Consider the following 18,143-nt stretch of genomic DNA (forward strand, 5'->3'; position numbering starts at 1 on the left):
ATTTCTTTATCTAATCATCTGTTGATGAGCATTTAGGTTGCTTCTATATTTTGGTTATTGTAAATCATGCTGCCATTAACATCGGGGTACATAGATCTTTATGAATTGTTTTGGTTTTCTTTGGATAAATATCCAGAAGCGCAATTGCTGGGTCAAAAGGTATATTCAATAAAATGGAATTTCAATGAAATGGATATATAGGAGTCAAATATTGAGAGAGATAGGCAGAATAAAGAACATTTTGGGAGACTATTGGCTAGTTTGTGGGAAATGATCAAAGGCCACTGGATTTTTAGGAAGAATATGTATCTTACATTTTAATTAAAAAAATTTATTGCTGTGATATTGCAGAGAGCTTAGGCCAATAACAAACTGGAGGGCATAGTCCCCAGGGCTGTTGTCACATCTGATATCAACTGCAAATTTGGAGGGTCTCATAAACCATCCAGGTTCGATAATTCATGAGAAGGACTCATAGAACTCGCTAAAAGTCATTATACTCATAGTATGGTTTGCTGCAGGGAAAGGATACAGATTAAAATCATCCAAAGGAAGAAGCTCATATGGCAGAATCTAGGAGAAGTACCATATACAGGGAGCTTCCATTGTCTTCTCCCTGTGAAGTCAAGACATATTACTCTGCTGGCATCAATGTGTGATAATATGCGTGGAGTACTACTAACTGGAGCAGTTCATCTGAGTCTTAGTGTCCAGAGTTTTTATTGGACCTCCATTACATGAGCACGATTCATTGGTTGCCCACATGGTAGATTTCAGTCTCCAGGTGATCTGATACTGCATGACCCAGAGCCCCTACCCTAAATCCCATTGTTTGTCTTTTGTCATCCCCTCCCCTCCTCTCTCAAGTCTATATAGATGTGGCCAGCCCTTCCCTAAATGACATTCTTAGACAATCAAGTATGACCCAGATCTTCCAGACAAATAATACATTCCTATCTGGAAGGTCCACAAATGATCTCACAGAAGCCAAGGGCATAGGTCAGATATTTTCTTTGAGCAAGACCAAATTCTTTATTATACAGAGATAAATTCCTTTCTTCATCCCATCCTTCAGTAAAGATTTTTTCACACTTTTTTCTTTTTTTACAGGAAGAAAAAATTCATTCTCAGTCCCACCAATTTGATGAAAACATTTTAAACATTTTGGCATAGATCTTCTAGGTAGATCTTAGATAGGTTAGGCATAAAAATGTTAACTCTTCTTTATTCTTCCCTAAGTTAAAATATATAGCTATTAGCACAAGTTAGAAAACTTATCAGGAAAACCAAATCATTAAGTGTTAGGGTTAGGTGAGACCTTTGACTATATTTGGTCTTTTGGGAAGGTGAAATGATTTGTTCAGCACCAGTGAAGTTCGTGAGGCAGAGCTGAATCAGGATTCCAGGTCCAGTGGCTTTTCTCTTAAAGAGACTTAAGAGACCTTTTGGATCCAAAGGACATTACTTTTTGAAAATAGCACTGCCTTGTTGATGTATGGTAAGATAACCCTAATGGCTTTTTGATTGATTTGGTTTTGCCTGAGAATTTGGGATGATTTCCAGATCCATATATTAAAGTGTGTCTAGAAGAAAGCTGCTCAACTGCTTGCATATTTTTCTGATTAGCTGAATCGTATATGCTGCTGAAATATTCAACTGAATTTCATGTTATTGATAGGAGCAGCACAGAATCTAAAATTGAACACTATCTGTATCTCTCCAGTTCTTTGGAAAAATTTCCCATCCATTTGCTGCCTCCTTGTCTTTCTTAGGTAGCTATTAAATTTTGTTTTTCTTATTCAAAACTCGAACCTAGTTTTCAGCTGCTTTCCCTTTATTCCTCCCGTAGCCATCCTCAATTTTGTAAACATTTAACCAGCTTTTCTTTCTGTGTGTATTGGTCAGGGTTGAAGATTGTCATTTGATCCAAATGGTATAAAAAGGACCAGCACATTTCCTTTTCATATAAGCCAGTGGTTTGTAGGGTACTATAGACTAAATGTTTATGTCCCCCAAAATTTATTTGTTAAAATCTAATCTCCAGTGTGATAGTATTTGAAGATGGGGACTTTGGGACTATTTTCCTTATAAAAGAGAACCCAGAGAGCTGCCCTGCCCTTCTTTCATGTGATAACACAGCAAGAAGACAGCTATCTATGAACTAGGAAGCAGAACCTTATCAGACACTGAATTGCTGGTGCCTTGATCTTGGATTTCCCAGGCTTCAGAATCATAAGAAATAAATCTGTGTTGTTTATAAGCCACCCAGTCTATGGTAGCAGCCTAAACGAACTAAGATGGGAGCATTAAGTGTATGTACTCATTTTTGTTAACAGGAACACCATCATGCGTAGGCCTAGGAGGTAAAAGCTAACTTGGTCTCTTTTCTGCTGATGTAAATGGCCTGTTGCACCAAACTATTTCCACTCTACTGCTTAGATTTGCTTTAGCTATGACATGAACAATGAACAAATCACGTGAGTTAATTGGAGATCTGTTTTAAAAATGCAAAATGCAAAATGCAAACATCCCTTAGGGAAATTTTAGTACCTTAAGGCACCTTGAGTTTGGTTATCTCTTTTGTATAGCTAATTGAAATCAGCTGTAGTAAAGAGCTAACATTCTGCTGAAATAAACTTGGAACTTGATGTGAGGTCAGGCCTAGGGTAGAACATCACAGGTCTTCAGGAATGCAGAGAGAATCAGAAGACCAAGGAAGAGAGTTAGGCAGGTGGAGAGAGGAAAACCCTTCACTTTTTCATTTGGTATAATTCTGAACTGTGAGCTTAATATAGCATTGAGATGGAGAATACAAAGGAGTGGGCATATGTCCTTTCAACTACTGAGAGGAACAGTATTGTAAATGATGGTAAAGTAATAGAAAGGGCCAAAGTGAGACCAATCAGCTATATACATTAAAAAGTATGTTCTAATTTTTTTATTCTTAAAATACATAGAAATAAAAGTTAATCTAGAAATACAGAAAATACAAAGAAACTTCAAGGGTGCCATCTCATGGAGTGAGCCACTACTACCATGCCCTAATATCTTTAACTTCCTCTCTTTCTACTTTTCCAAATCAACTAAACAATCTTGTGGCTCTGCCTTTATATTCTAGACAGTACTGTCCAATAGAAATATAACGTGAGCCACATACATATTTTTGACATTTCTAGTAGCAGCATTAAACACAAAAAACAGGTAAAATTAACTTTAATATATTTTATTTAATATATCTAAAATATTTCATTAATAACAAATCATTAACAAAATATTAAAAAAATTTTTTTGTACTAAATCTTTGAAACCAGGTGTATATTTTATACTTACAGGACATCTCAGTTTGGACTAAGCACATTTCAATTGCTCAATACTCTCATGTGTCTAGTGACTGCTGGATTGACCAGTGCAGCTCCAGGTGGAAGATATTATCAACTCAGGAACAATTGTCTTTTAAAAATCATGAAAATTTGTTTTAGTTGTATAGCAGAATAATCTATTAAAGAAGGCTTGAATTAGAAGGGCATTTATTATTTACTTAACAAGGATACTAGATGTGGACGGTCATTCAGAGGGTTAACATGTCATCAGAGATCTAGGATCTTTTCAGCCTTTCACCCCATGGGTCTTCCTTAGCATACTGGCTTTCTTTCTTTGTGCTTGTCATCTTATGATCATAAGGCACCTCTAGCAGTTCCTGATATCAACTCCTAATACCTGTAAGGGGACAGAGCAAAAGTCTTTTTCTCTCAAGTCTCTTTTATATCGAGAAGAAAAAGACTTCTCCCAGCAGACATGCTCTGACATATCATTGGCCCGATTTGGGTCACATGGTAACTCCTTGCTGCAACGAAATTTGGGAAACTGAAAAGTTGCACAGGTGAAAATAATGACTATGAGAGCTTTGCTTTAGCAGATTAATCTTAATATATTTCTGCCCCAGACAAAATCAGGCTTCTGTTAGCCTAGAAGGGAGAAAGGGATGGCTACTGGGCAGGCAGCCGGTGATATCTGTCAGAGGGGCATTTTCTCAAGGAGAGGGGGAGAGAGGGAGAGCAAAAATCAAGGTGATCTATAATAAAATAATAATTACATTAATTATTACTCCCATTTACTGAGTACTCAGGCACCATGTGTAAATGTTGAATGGATTATCTAATTTACATATGCACATACATGGATTACCTATTGCAGTGGTTACAGATAGTAAAATCAGTGCAGAATTATCAGATTACACTATGAACTCCCCATGAGCAGGAGTCATGTCTTTTTGTTTTGTTTTGTCTCATAGCACAATGTTCATCAATGTTTGTTGAATGAGTGACTGACTCCTCATATTCACTCAAGGCAGTGTATGTCTCCCTTTCAAATCTTGTTTTCAAGATTTGTTTCACCTTCTCTCTTCAAAGTCTAATGTGCTGCCCTCTTTAAAATTATGAGTACCAGTACCCATGCTCTAGCCTCAGGCACAAGTGCAGGCCTTCATTGAGAACCCCATGCAACATCTCTACAGGCTACCAAGGGTTCTCATTGGAAGGGGGTCATGGCTAGAAACCACAACCAGCTAATGACTCAGCAACCTCCACATTGGAATTTTCTCCATTCAGACTTATTTGAAGACATTAGGAAAATAAAACTTGTTTCTCCCACACAGATTTGATGACTCCTGGGCCTGTGTCTTATGATCTTTCTTAGTCTTACAAACGTTTCTTGCAGTTTGCTAGGCTCTTTCAGCTGGTAAGGATGAGAAACAAACTCAAGTTTTCTCAATTATTGGGAGTTTATTATATGGAAAAAAGAAAAAGAAAAAATATCTTAGCCTCCACCCATCACGGCCTCACAGAGAATTGGGGTGTTATTCTGGATAAGCTGTAGCAGGAGCTCTAATAATTCATCAAAGCTGGTGTTACTCTGCAGCAATTTCTGTATTTCATCCCCTTAGAAATGGGCATCCAGTGCTCTTCACCCAGAGCTTGACCATCATGTAACTCAGCCGTTTTCTAATTCTGCTCTTCTGCCTCATAATCTCTTCTTCTGCTAGTCATCATAGGTTTTACTAGCTTAAAGTCTCCGCCATTCTGCTATCTACTGAATTGCTCTGAAGTCTCCCTTTAAAATTCCCCAAGAAAGTATATATATTTGAGATGCCCTTCCAGCATCCTTCCATGATTGAGGGCCCTCATTGGTTAGAAGCCCTGTGCCAGACCACGTTGCAGATCACTGATAATTATAGATATACTCTTTGTATCAGATACTTTTCTCTAGTTCACTCATCTGTCTTCAGAATGACAAAGCCCTGTGATAAACAATGTAAAATTAGTGTATAAATCAAAGTTCTCCAGCTTTCAGGTTTACCCTAACCTATTGTGCCCAACTGAAAATAAGTTTGTGCCTTGCATTCCAGATGATCTCAGGAAGTCAAGTTATTTGTCAACTTATCCTCTCTCACTTTACTGGTACTATATTACCAATAAGTACTCATTACTAATAAGTAATAAGAATAGTTTTTAATTTTATGAGTCTTTTCTATTTGTTACATTCAATTTTAGTCAGCCCAAACTTGTTCTTGGTGTTTTTTCTATTTTATGAAAGGTAGTTTAATCCAGTGGTTGCCTCTTTGGGGCTGGGAGGTGGCCCTGAAGGGAACAAGAGGGTACTTTTGGGGTGATGGATGTTTCATTTATCTTTATCAGGGTGTTGGTTACATGAGTGTGTTCATCGTCAGCAGTGACTGAAGTGGACTCAGGATCTATATGATTTTACGTATAGAAATTATTCCTCAATCTGATTAATTAACAACAGCTAAGACAAAGGGGTTGTGCCAATCAGGGTCCCAACAGGAAACAGATAAATACTCAATTGGGTCATTTGAAGAGAGTTTAATAAAAGACCAACTTACAAAAAGGTCAATAGGGTGTAGTACCCCAGGTCTGGAATCTGAGTTTCTATTACCACTTCTATAATAAAAAGGCAAGAGAAGGGAGCAGTTAACACAATGAGATGTGACAAATGTGCCAAATGGAGACCATTTTGGCAGAAGCTGGGACCGTTGGTCAAAGGATGCAGCCAGTAAATCTCAATCATATGTTGAGAAAACTGGGGGAATAAATACCCTAACCTCAGAGTCCTCCTTCCCTACCTTTGATCTCCTCTTTGAACAAACCCAATCAGAAGCCTGAGAGCAAGGAAGGCCATGGATGTAGTCTCAGCCTGTACAGCTCAGCCTCACAGGATAATGAGGTTAGAGATGGATGGAGAGCAGATATAGAGGGACAATCAGAAGATATCCAGCTTCATGTTTTCCATTTCTTCTGAATTACTTCATTCCAAATGCAGACAGTTGCCCTCCCCCCGTTATGATTCTCTAAAATGTAAGTAATATAAATAAGGCAAGATTATGGCATTTAAAATATTTTACTGAAAGCTCAAGGATAACACAGGGGTTTACAACGAAGAAAAAACCAATTTAAAACCTCATAATAGCTTTCCCAGATCCTGAATCCTTTGCCATGCCTTGTGCAGGGAGTTCCTTTCTGTCTTCCTTCCTCTTCAGCCCCAGCAACATCATGTCGAAAGTGCCAGTTCACCTCACCCCAGTGGTAATTTCCTTGACTTCCTCCTCTGCGTCCGAAATCTGATCCTACTTTCCCAAACCCCCAAAGATAATAAGATTCTTTCTTTCTTTTTTTCTTACGAAGAATTCATTTCATTTGGAGAAACCACTATCCTTACTATGGGTAATGTTCTGGCCATGGTACATATTATTGCAATCAGCTGTGGTTGGAGTGGTTATATCATTAGGTCCAAAAGTTTTGAATGATGAGGAATCATATCAGGGTTGGGAAGAAGAACACTAGTATTGCAGGGCCAGGCCAAGACCTGGAAGAACTGACCTGATTAAAAACAAAACTCCCTTCTAGTTCCAGTATGGAAGAAGGAAACATGTTATCTAGAGGTGTGCAGCTAGGTACTCAGGGACCTCTCAAGAGTCCTGAGTTGGAAGACTTTGGATTGAATTTCATGTTTATCACTTGATAGCTATGTGACCTTGGGCAAGTGACTCAATTACGCTGAACTATTAATTTCTATTTTTTCCTTTTTTTTTTCTCTAGAAAAGGGATAGTGATCATGAAAACACTTTGCAAAACTATATGGTCAAAGGAACATAAATACTTCCTTTCTAGTAATTATCAATCTTTTTCTGTTGCCACAATGTTCACATATGTAGTACACTCCCATCATGTCATGCAGTAATTTTCAAGGGCAAAAACAAACATTGGGGAGGGGAAATATATATATCTAAAAGTATAATGTGAGTGAACGCTCGATTAGTTGAAAAAGTCCTTCATGAAGATTTCGATATGATGCTTCTCTCCCATATCACCCCCAACTAGATCAGATCTACTTGAGAGTCACTTTCTAGACGGAATTTTACGAACTTGTGGGGAGTAAAAAGGGCTAGAAGACGTTTTGTTTGGCTTTCATAGAATTGTAGAGTTTTTAAATTAGGTGTAAAAGTTTAAAAGCATAAGATTTCACACACAAAATATCATACTTTTGCTTTCTCTTGAAATACAGAACTTCTGGCAAAACCAAACTTATGTTTTTGAATGCTCGAATTTGGCTAGAGCTAAATAGTGGCTGCACCTTTAGACATAGCATATGTTCTCCAGCTGGTGTTACCTATTTGTGTCACTTGCCCCTTGGTAATTGAGTTTGCCATCCCTGGTCTAGACTATCAAGGAATCATTGATACTGGAACTAGAAGGGAGTTTTGTTTTTAATCAGGTCAGTATTTGGTTTCCCCATTTATAGCAAAAGCTCCCTCAGCCCGTTGGGGCTGAAGAGGGAGCTAGCTATGAAGGAGACTGACCAGAATTGACAAGGTCAGCTTCCTCCCAGTAAGGGCCTTTTCCTAGCATGATGTGTTTCCTCTCGAACTGCATATCACAGTTTCTGAAGCCCAGTCAGTGGAGCCATTGTGAAGAAAGGTCAAACCTTAGCTTAGATAAGCCAAGTATTTGCAGTCTCACTGCAACACTTCTAACAGCAGAACACACGCAAGCTCTAGTGTGGCTCACCTTGAGTCCTACTGTCTGTCCAGCCCCACCAGCCGAAATGTGGGCAGTGGAGCCAGGCCAGGAGGGCTGTGAGTTTGGAGGAGCTAGTGTCCTTGACTCTCTGGCAAGGATCCCAGGCTGAAGAAATCCTCTGGGTTTCTTGGTGAGGGATGAGGAAGGAAGATGAGGGTGGGGAAGGAAGATGAGGGTGGGAAAGAAGGGGAGAAAAACAGGGTACAGAGCATAGCCATTTTCTTCTCTCCCAGAAATTGAGCTTTTGTGTTCCTGTGCCACATGTGTGCAGTGAGATTTTCATTTTCTTTCTTTCTTTTTTTCTGGTTCTGGGACTGGTATGTGTTACTGTATTGCCGAATGTTTATTTTGGCTGCTGGAGGAAGTATTGACAAAGGAAGTAGAAGAACAAACATAATTTTGTAAGCAGCCAGCCTGAGAGGAGCAATAAAGTGGAACTGGAGAAAGCATGTCAGGGTTGAGATTCCTTGAGACTGTTTAATGCCAGTGTCCCCAGAGTTTGCAGCCAGGAGCTGTAGGAAGGTGGGGCTTGAGAACTATAGGGGGTTGCAGGGATAGCTTCAGGGTGCTCATTTGAGCTGTGCTTTGTGATTCTGATTTTCTGGGCCTCAGTTTCTTTCCTGCCCGTTTCCTCTCATGTGTCAATACTAGGGCAGCAGGCCTTTTCAGTAGGAGATAGTCTATAGCAAGGAAGTCTCCCTTTTTTTAGATGTGCATGAGGTTAAATAGTAAGATTATGATACAGAATTATGAAACAGGATCCCATAAAAATTTGGTTTCATCTTTAGAAATTTTAAAAACACCTAAATGTTGTCAAAATTCCAAGTGATTATTGAGTGAAATCTGGAAAGAATACTCTTTCACTTTTCACCTATCTCAAGACCAGCTAGAGGTAGGAGGAAACTTTTCACACATCCAAGTGATGGCACCAAGAGACCTTGCTGGGTTTGAGAGATAAACCCAGGGGTTCAATTCTGAATGGTAAATGTATAAATTAGCATCATGAATATATGATTGGAGAAAGCACCTTTGCTATAAATTTCTTAGAAAATGGATTAAGGCCATGTCAGAGGTAGCTGAGGTATAGTCCTTGCTCGAGACAAGGGAAATAATGAGAGACTCTTTAATTTTTCCCCAAAGGGCTAAAAAGGTAGTTGAAATCTCTTATTTAGATGACTTCTGGGAGTCATCAAGTACTGGAGTCTTGACTTAGGCTGAACCCATTCACTGGGTCTCTGGGTGTGAATGTTCCTAAAATGGTGTTGGTTCCTGAAGGATTTAATGCAGCTCGGAAAAAAGGTATATCTTTTTCTTTGGAAAAACCTTAGGAAGCTACCTAGATATTAGGTAACAGCACTGTATGACAAGCTATATTGTTATCTTTGAAAGGCTAGATTGCTTCAAGGGATATAACATACTTTAATTTTTTTGTGTGCTTCCATAAGGTGGAGGGGGCGAGTACCAAGACATTAAGAAAGTTACAAGATCTATCACTGCTTTGTAAAGCTGTAGCACATTAGCAGCAGGCTACTGGTTAACTACTGTTTCTCAGGGCAAGTAAGGTCTTTTCCCCATGTGGATCTGGGCAAAAGGGCAGATGGAAGTGTTAAGTCAGTTGGATAAAGAGGTAACTTGTGAGTGTACAAGTACATAACTGTGTTAAAATACATCTCTAAACTAGTATCAGTTTAAACTGATCTTTAAATGAGTATGAGCAGGTGTGGCTGGCTGACTAATGTTTCTGGCTCTGTAAGTTCTCTGGATCCTTGCTGAAACTGTGATCTTAAAAAGTAGCTACAGTAGTCCCCGTTATCTGCAGTTTTCAATTACCTGTGGTCAATCACAGTCTGAAAATATTAAATGGAAAATTCTAGAATAAACAATTTATAAGTTTTAAATTGGGCACTATTCTGAGTAGCGTGATGAAATCTGCGGTCCTGCTCTGTCTCACCCCAGGTGTGAATCATCCCTTTGTCCAGGGTCTCCACGCTGTATATGTTCCCACATGTTAGTTACTTAGTAGCTGGCTAGGTTATCAGATTGACTGTCCCAGTATCTCAGTGCTTGTGCTCAAGTAACCTCTATTTTACTTAATAATGGCCCCAAAGTTCAAGAGTAGCAATTCGGATGTGCCAAAGAGAAGCCGTAAAGTGCTTCCTTTAAGTGAAAAGTTGAAAGTTCTCGACTTAAGAAGGAAAGAAAAAATAATATACTGAGGTTGCTAAAATCTATGCTAAGAATGAATCTTCTGTGAAACTATGAGGAAGGAAAAAGAAATTCGTTCTAATTTTGCTGTCACATCTCTAACTGCAGACATATCTCATAAGCATTTTATTGTTTAACATCATGACAAGAAGAAGAGTAAATGCAGGACAAACAGATATTTTGAGAGTGAGAGAGAGACCACATTCACACAACAATTATTACAATATATTGTTCTGTGTTATCATTAGTTGTTATTTATCTCTTACTATGCCTAATTTATAAATTAAACTTTATTATAAGTGTATGTATGTATAGGAAAAAAGATAGTATATGTGAGATTTGATACTATCATGATTTCAGGCATCAACTGGGTGTCTTAGAATATATCCCCCACAGATAAGCGGGGACTACTGTATATTTCATGCTTAAAGGTATCTGGAGCTGGTATCTGTTGTTCTGTATGAGGAGAGAATAAGCTTAGTACTTTCTCTTGATTTGTTTTCTTGAATTTTCTCTTCTTTTTTCTCATTTTTTTTTTTGTGGTGTAAGTGACAAATAAAATATGTAGTTAAGGTATAAAACTTGATGTTTTGATATATGTATACTCTCTTGAATTTTTGTATTCTGAAGCACAGAGAAACTTTTTTGGGAAATTACTGTTTTTCTTAACTGTACTTATATCTGTTTAATATTTTACAAAAGAAAAAGAGAAGACATTCACCAAAGAATGTGGGAATGGATACTGGCACAAACTCTGGAAAAACTAAATTACTTTTGCGGGGCTGTTAGGAAAACCATTTGCCATCTATGTGCCTTGTTTTCACCTTTTAATGTCTATACTATGGAAAGATCTTATTACAGCATAGATTTTCTGAGATGGTCCCCATTATGAATATTTATAATGCCTATAAATCATTTAAATGCCAGAGAAATGCCAATGTTTTTATATTTTAGTGTCTAAATAATATGTTTTAGATTACTTTTTAAAATAATACTCTGTGGGTCTTTTAAAATGGCTTTTAAAATACGACTTTATCAAGATACAATTCACATGCTACAATATTCACCCATTTAAAGTATTTAGTATATTCACGGAGTTGTGCAACCATTATTGCAGTCTTAATTTAGAATGTTTCATTATCCCATATAGAAACCCATTAGCAGTCATTCCTCATTTCCCCTCCCTCTAGCCCCTGGTAACTACGAATCTACTTTCTGTCTTTATGTCTATCTGGACATTTCATATAAATGAAATCATACAATATGTGGAGTTTCGTGACTGGTTTCATTCTCTAAGCATAATGTTTTTGAAGTTCATCTATGTTGTAGCATGTCTCAGTACTTCATTTCTTTTTATTTCTGCATAATATTCCATTGTATGGCTATCCCACATTTTATTAATCTCTTCATCAGTTGAAGGACATTTGGGTTGTTCCTACTTTTTGGCTATTATGAATAATGCTGCTGTGAATATTCATGTTTAAGATTTTGTGTTGATGTGTTTTCCTTTTTCTTGGGGAAGATACCTACGAGTGGATTTGTTGGGTCATATGGTAATCCCATTTGTTTGCAGAAGAGTAGGATTGTGATTCCTTGAGAATGCCAAGACTTGAAGCCTGGTGACCTCTTTAGTGGCTATGTAGCCCTTGTCAAGTAGCCCTTGCCATAAGAGAAGTTGTGGCAGACAGACCCTACGGTGACCCCTAGTTATCCCTGCCTCCTGGTGTTCACATCTTTGTGTAATCTCCTTTCGAGTTGGATGGGAACTGCGACTTGTTTCTAACCAATTAACTATGGCAACAGTGATGGTATGTCACTTTGGTGAATATGTTATAACATGTAAGATGCTATTATAGAAGACTGGAGACTCTTCTCGAGAGCTTGATGAAGTAAGCAGCTCTGCTTGAGAAACCCATATAGCAAGTAACTGCAGGTGGCCCCTAGAACTGAGGACAGAAGTCAGCAAAGAGCTAGGGCCCCCCGTATAGCAAGAAACTGCAGGTGGCCCCTAGAACTGAGGACAGAAGTCAGCAAAGAGCTAGGGCCCGAGTGGTACAACTGCAAGGAATGAATTATGCCAACAATCAAAATGGACTTGAAAGTACATTCCTCCCAGGTCGAGCCTTTGATGAGAATGCAGCCTAGCTAAGATCTTGATTGCAGCCTTGCGGGACTCTGAGCAGAGGACCCAGACCTCTGATCCATGGAAAATGAGATAATAAATATGTGGTATTTAGTGCAACTAAATTTGTGGTAATCATTAATTCAGAAATCTAAGATTTGTTTCCATTATATTATCTGAGCTGGGTCTTTTAAAAAATGGCTTTTACTGAGTTTACTTGTCAAGGCAGATGTCCTCTTTATCAGTATGATTATTATAAAAGGATAAATGTCCATAAAAACTCAGATATAAGCTGTGAAGTAATTATACTTGGAATATAATTTCTAGAATGGGAAAAGGAGAATGGCAGAAGTAAGAAACAGTTTTTCTCTGTTATGTGGGACAAATGCATCTTTAGAAACTCCATTCCTAGAAGAAACAATAATCAGAATAAAAAAGAAATGCTAATTTATGTAATGAATACTACCATTTATTAGGCCATGCCCTGATAAAGTCCTGATTTGCCTAGTTGTCTATTCAGACATAAGCTTAAACTTGATACCAGCTTTCTCTTACACTTCATTAGCCACATAATAACTAAACAATCCCAGCCTGGTGAACACCACTTCTATTTTTAGAACCTACCTAGGACTATTCCATTTTTCTTAGTCATCCCTTTCTATATTTAACAACTCTTACACTCAGAATTTTTAACTTATAGCTCACATAAATCCCTTATTCTTCAGTTAAAGCCTGTGTTCTTTCATACCTGCCCCTAAACAGATGGCCACAGCTGATTATGTGAATCTCTTGACTGTCTTTGTCATACCATTTTGTTTTGTTATATTTAATTCCTGACTGACTTAAAGGAGGAGAGTAAGCTGGATTTTATCCTGTAGCACAGAGATACACGTGGAATACCTTTTTTTACTTCCTCTGTGATCTGACTTTAATTTTAAATGCTGTGTAGATGACTCAGTGTGCAGTAACTAATATGAAAAGTCATGCTGCTTATAACATACAGCTAAATAACTAATCTGACTTGCCTCAGATGACTTGGAAGTTTTCTAGTTAGGGGAACGAAGCAATTGAAACTGATGGGAAATAAATGTCTGATTTCCAGTAGAGCAGAAGATGTAAGCATCACTGAAATTTCCATCTTTCCATGTCTCACACCAGTTGTCTGATAAAAAAACCAAAACACTGTTCTGCTGAGGATGGAGTCAGTTATGTTTCTCCTTATGTTCACGACAGTGCCATTCATATCCTCATGATAGGGAACAGTGAGAATAGATGAAATCATTTTTTAGGTGGTGTACATCATAGAACAAGTTTGCTGGAAAACAAGCAAAGGTTATTTGGACATGGTAGGCATAGCTCTTTCCATGAATATAGTCTCATTATTTTTCTTTGTTTTTATGTTCTATGTTGATTAAAAAAATGCATGTATTATACTTTTACAGAACAAATAGGGTTGATGTTTACATTTACGATTAGCTGTTTTCATTTACTTTAAACAACTATTTTCATTTACAGTTGTCAAAAAATATTTTTTACCTCTCTGCCATGCCGGCACATTATATGTGTTGTTGCCCTACTACCTCGTTCCATTATCCGTATCTCCAATTCTGCAGAAGTCTTTGAATCTCTACTTGCTGATCTGCACTTATTCCTTTTGGTGGCTAGTGGGAATTTTTTGGATGGCAAGTACTGTCTTGGCTGCTCTTTCTAGTGTCTGGGTCCTTGGCCATCTTTAGTTGGGATGATCACTCTATCAACCACCCCCCTTCCTGCAATTATAATTCCGAATGCTTCACAGATCCTTTTTAAGAAAGACATATACCTGTTAATTTGGACTCAAACAGAAATTAGCTAATTTTATATTACAGTTATAAATTGTAAAGTGTTCTGTAAAGCATGGTTTTAAATAAGTAAGTGTAAAGGGCATACATTGTTCTTTATACATACATGAGAATTAAATGGAGATAGAGTTGATTCTAGATATTTTGCTGTTTTTCTCTTCTTCCTAAGTGTAGTCTGTCTAGGTAATTTTCATATAAGCCCTGCCTATTCCATTTCATTCTTTGATGTTGCTTGTTGTTCATGTGTTAAACAGCGCATTAACACCTTCTTGTTACTTTGTAAGAAACACCAATGACTTAGCCAGATTTCAGTCCTCTTCAGCCTTTATGGGCATCAAACTCTGTTCTGCAATGTTTGCCTTCTGAATTCCCCTTTTGAGTGTGTCTACTCAAGTATCTTTTAAACTAGAAGTATGTAAAGGAGTTATTCTTAGTTTGCTCAGAATTGCTCATTCTTATATTTATCTAACAATCATGTCATTTTGTTTTGTGTTTGTTTTGTGCTAACCACTGTGCTGGGTACTAAGAGTACAAAGATGAATAAAACATGATTCTCTGACCTGGAAGAACTTCCAAAGATGGAGAGAGTCATGCAAGTGCATCATTATGACATGATTTAAGTGCTCTAGCAGGGCTGGGAGCACTGAATCAGTTTGCAGGAGTCCGAGAAAGTAACATTTCAGTTGGGTCCTGACAGATGCGTAAGGATTTAGCAGATGTGTAGGTATGAGGGGTGGCAGCTGCAGAAATGATTTCTAGACTGAGGAAACAGCATGAATAATAATGTGGAGGTATGAAAAAATAAGGTTGGCTTGGAGAATAGTGAAAAGTTGGGTCTAATCGGAGTATAGGATGTGCGTGCATGGGTGTGCGTGCATGTGTGTGCGTGTGTGTGTGTGTATGAGTGTGTGTGTGAGAGAGAGAGAAAGAGAGGGAGGAAGCGGGGGGACTCTGGGAAATGAGCTGGGGGTGGGGGAAGTTTGGAAAGAGAGAGAAGGATATTGTAGGCTGGGTGTGGAATTCTGATCTGATTCTGTAGCAATGGGATAATAAGGTCCTAAAATGCAATAGTTACATGATAGAGAGTATATAGAAGTATGTACTTTTATATAGCTGAGAATAGAGTTGAGAGAGATGGGTCAGAGGGAGGCCCCAAGAATAGTAACTTAATGCTGCTTACAGGAGGCAGCTGCCATGAAGTCCTCCACTAGCTGATCTTGGTATGAAGCCCTTGCATTTGGGCTGGGACTTAACTAAGTGAAGTAGGGGGAAATGCAGAGGAAGGACTCCAGCTGAGAAATATTTCAGAGGTAGAATTGTCAAGGTATTGTGACAGATGGGGTGAGAAGGATGAGGGAGGGGAAGAGAGGATGACTCCAGAATTCTCTCCAAGAAAAAGTTATTGGCTAGTGGAGTTATTAATAAAAATAGAATACAGGAGAAGAATAGGCATTTAGGCTGGGAGGGAGGAAAGAAGATAGGGTGGTATATAGCAAGCATATCTGGTATTCTTGGCTTCCCCTCTGTTTATGTCCATTGCTGGAGTAAACCATTAATGGGACAGCTTCAGTTTACCTGTGTAAAGAGCATCTTCCCTCCTGTGGTGCCTTAGGTCTTCACTTTCTGCCATGGGGCTCCCTGAGTCCAAGCACATAAAATTCAAGGCAGATAACACTCAGTACAACCATCAATCAATGCAGAAGGGGTCCAAAGAACAAATGCTCCCACGTCTATCTTTTGGGTGGTCAATCTCAGGAGGCATTTTGTACCCTCTCAGGACTGTCGGAATCAAGCCCTGATGCTCATGGTGGAACCTCAGTAACAGACTTTTAGGATGGCTTTTCTTTTTCCCTGTTTCACCTTTTCCACTCCTCCACTCCTGCTCCTTAGGGATTACCACTCATGTAAAACTACTTGCAAGTGAATTCTTATTTCAGGCAGATGTTTCGAGCAACCTAAGCTAAGACAGGTGGAGAGGCAAAGACTGATTTGATTTTAGATGAGTTAAGTTTGTGGTGGTCAGACCCTCTGTATTTTGGGGGATTTGTTAAAGGGTATAAATGGATGTTTACATTCCACATGTCTAAATATTTAATTGTTATAAATCAAGCAATTTTCTCCCATACCTGCATATGTACGATTATAGGATTCTTGGACTCCTCCGAGTTCTGTGCTGGAATGTGGCTCTGTGAAAATGCCCAGATCTACAGCTCACCCCTTTCCCTATCCACCTCTGTCTCCTTCACACACTATGTGTAGACACTCCAGCCTGCAAGTTCTATCCACACCCCCAATGAAGAGCCACTCTCACACCAGGGGGATGTGAACAAAGAGATGCAGCCTGCCCTCAGGAGAATCAACCTAGGAATAAGGACTGTGCACATTCTAGAAGTGTGTCCTGGGTGCCTGGAGCATTGTTTAGAAGTGTAGGCATGGGCTCTGGGTGGGCAGGTCTCATTGGCCTGCAGACTCCTTATCCTGTGGTAAGGGTCATAGAGGAGATCCATAGTGGGGTCCTTTAGAGTCCTTTATTTTATTTATTTATTTTTATGCTTACAGCACCTGGTATTCCTAGGTGGTCTCCCATCCAAGTACTAACCAGGCCCACCCATGCTTAGCTTCCAAGATCAGACGAGATCAGGCACGTTCAGGGTGGCATGGCCGTAGATCCTTTAGAGTCCTTTAGATCCCAATCCTTGGGCCATGAATGGATACCAGTCTGTGGCCTGTTAGGAACTGGGCCACACAGCAGGAAGGAGGTAGTGGCGGGTGAGTGAGCGAAGCTTCGTGTGTATTTGTAGCCTATCCCTAGCACTAGCGTCATCGCCTCAGCTCCATCTCAGCTTATCAGGCATTAGATTCTCATAGGAACACCAGTTCCTGGTGCCAAAAAGGTTGGAAACTGCTACTTTAGACCATGCGGTTCAGGGGGCCCTTCTGGTGGTGTTTAGGCATAGTGAGACCATGGGGCATCCTGGTGGCGCTGTCTGTTAGGTGATTAGTAACATAGATTTGGGGCTTGGAGAAGTTAGATATCGATATAAATGTTTACAAGTTGGCAGTATATACATTGCTATTGAATAGTGGAAATAGATGAACTCAACCAGGAAGATGAAGTAGAATGAGCAGAGAAGGTCTTAAGAACAGAACCCTGGGGGTGGCTGGGGCGGCAAAGCCAGGGGAGGAGACCAAGGAGTAACAGTCTCTGGAGTGACTCAGTATTTCATCTCGATATTTTAAAGGAATTTTATTCTTCTAAGCTAAAAAAGCAAACATAAATTAATCCCTAATACAGCGTGATAGAATCAAAGTGTTTAGTCCTCAGGCTCACTGCATGTCATATGTATGTAGACCCTTCTATCACTGGTCATACATACTATGCTCACAAAGTTATCTGGGACTTTGAGGACTCGAGTGTTCAATGTCCATATAAAACAAAGTCTTACCTGGGGGTATGTATAGTGCCTTTTAAAAATTAATATAATATTTAGACAAAAAATATTGTGGGATCAAAAAGGAAATCCCTCAGATCTTAAGCCCTCATATGTGTCTAGATGTCCACTTCCTTAACTGTAATATGAGATTAGTAACATCATCATTAGTTTATTGTGAGAATCAGGTAAAGTAATACATAGGAAAGCCCTTTGACAAAAATTAAATGTTTTATACAGATGCAATGTATTGGGCTGATTCCAATGCTTTCATTTTGAAGAACCTCAAATAGGAGCTCAGTGTTCTAGAAGGGTGTTTGTGATCGTTTTATCTGACTCATTCATTTCCCAAATAAAGAAAGAGAGGATGTGAAAGGAATGGAGGGTACAGCTATTTAGTGTTAAAGGCAGGCTGGAAGCCTTGGTCCTTTGTCTTAGTCTACTTCTTCTG

General features: G+C 38.9%; 1 pseudogene; it reads right to left on the reverse strand.

Moving 5' to 3' along the window:
* Positions 1 to 16,811: 16,811 nt before the first annotated feature.
* LOC112469659 lies at positions 16,812 to 16,930 on the reverse strand (annotated as a pseudogene).
* Between the last annotated feature and the right edge of the window lie 1,213 nt (positions 16,931 to 18,143).

The sequence above is a fragment of the Pteropus alecto genome, unplaced genomic scaffold (genome assembly GCF_000325575.1).
Source record: "Pteropus alecto unplaced genomic scaffold, ASM32557v1 scaffold86, whole genome shotgun sequence".
NCBI classification, from domain to species: domain Eukaryota; kingdom Metazoa; phylum Chordata; class Mammalia; order Chiroptera; family Pteropodidae; genus Pteropus; species Pteropus alecto.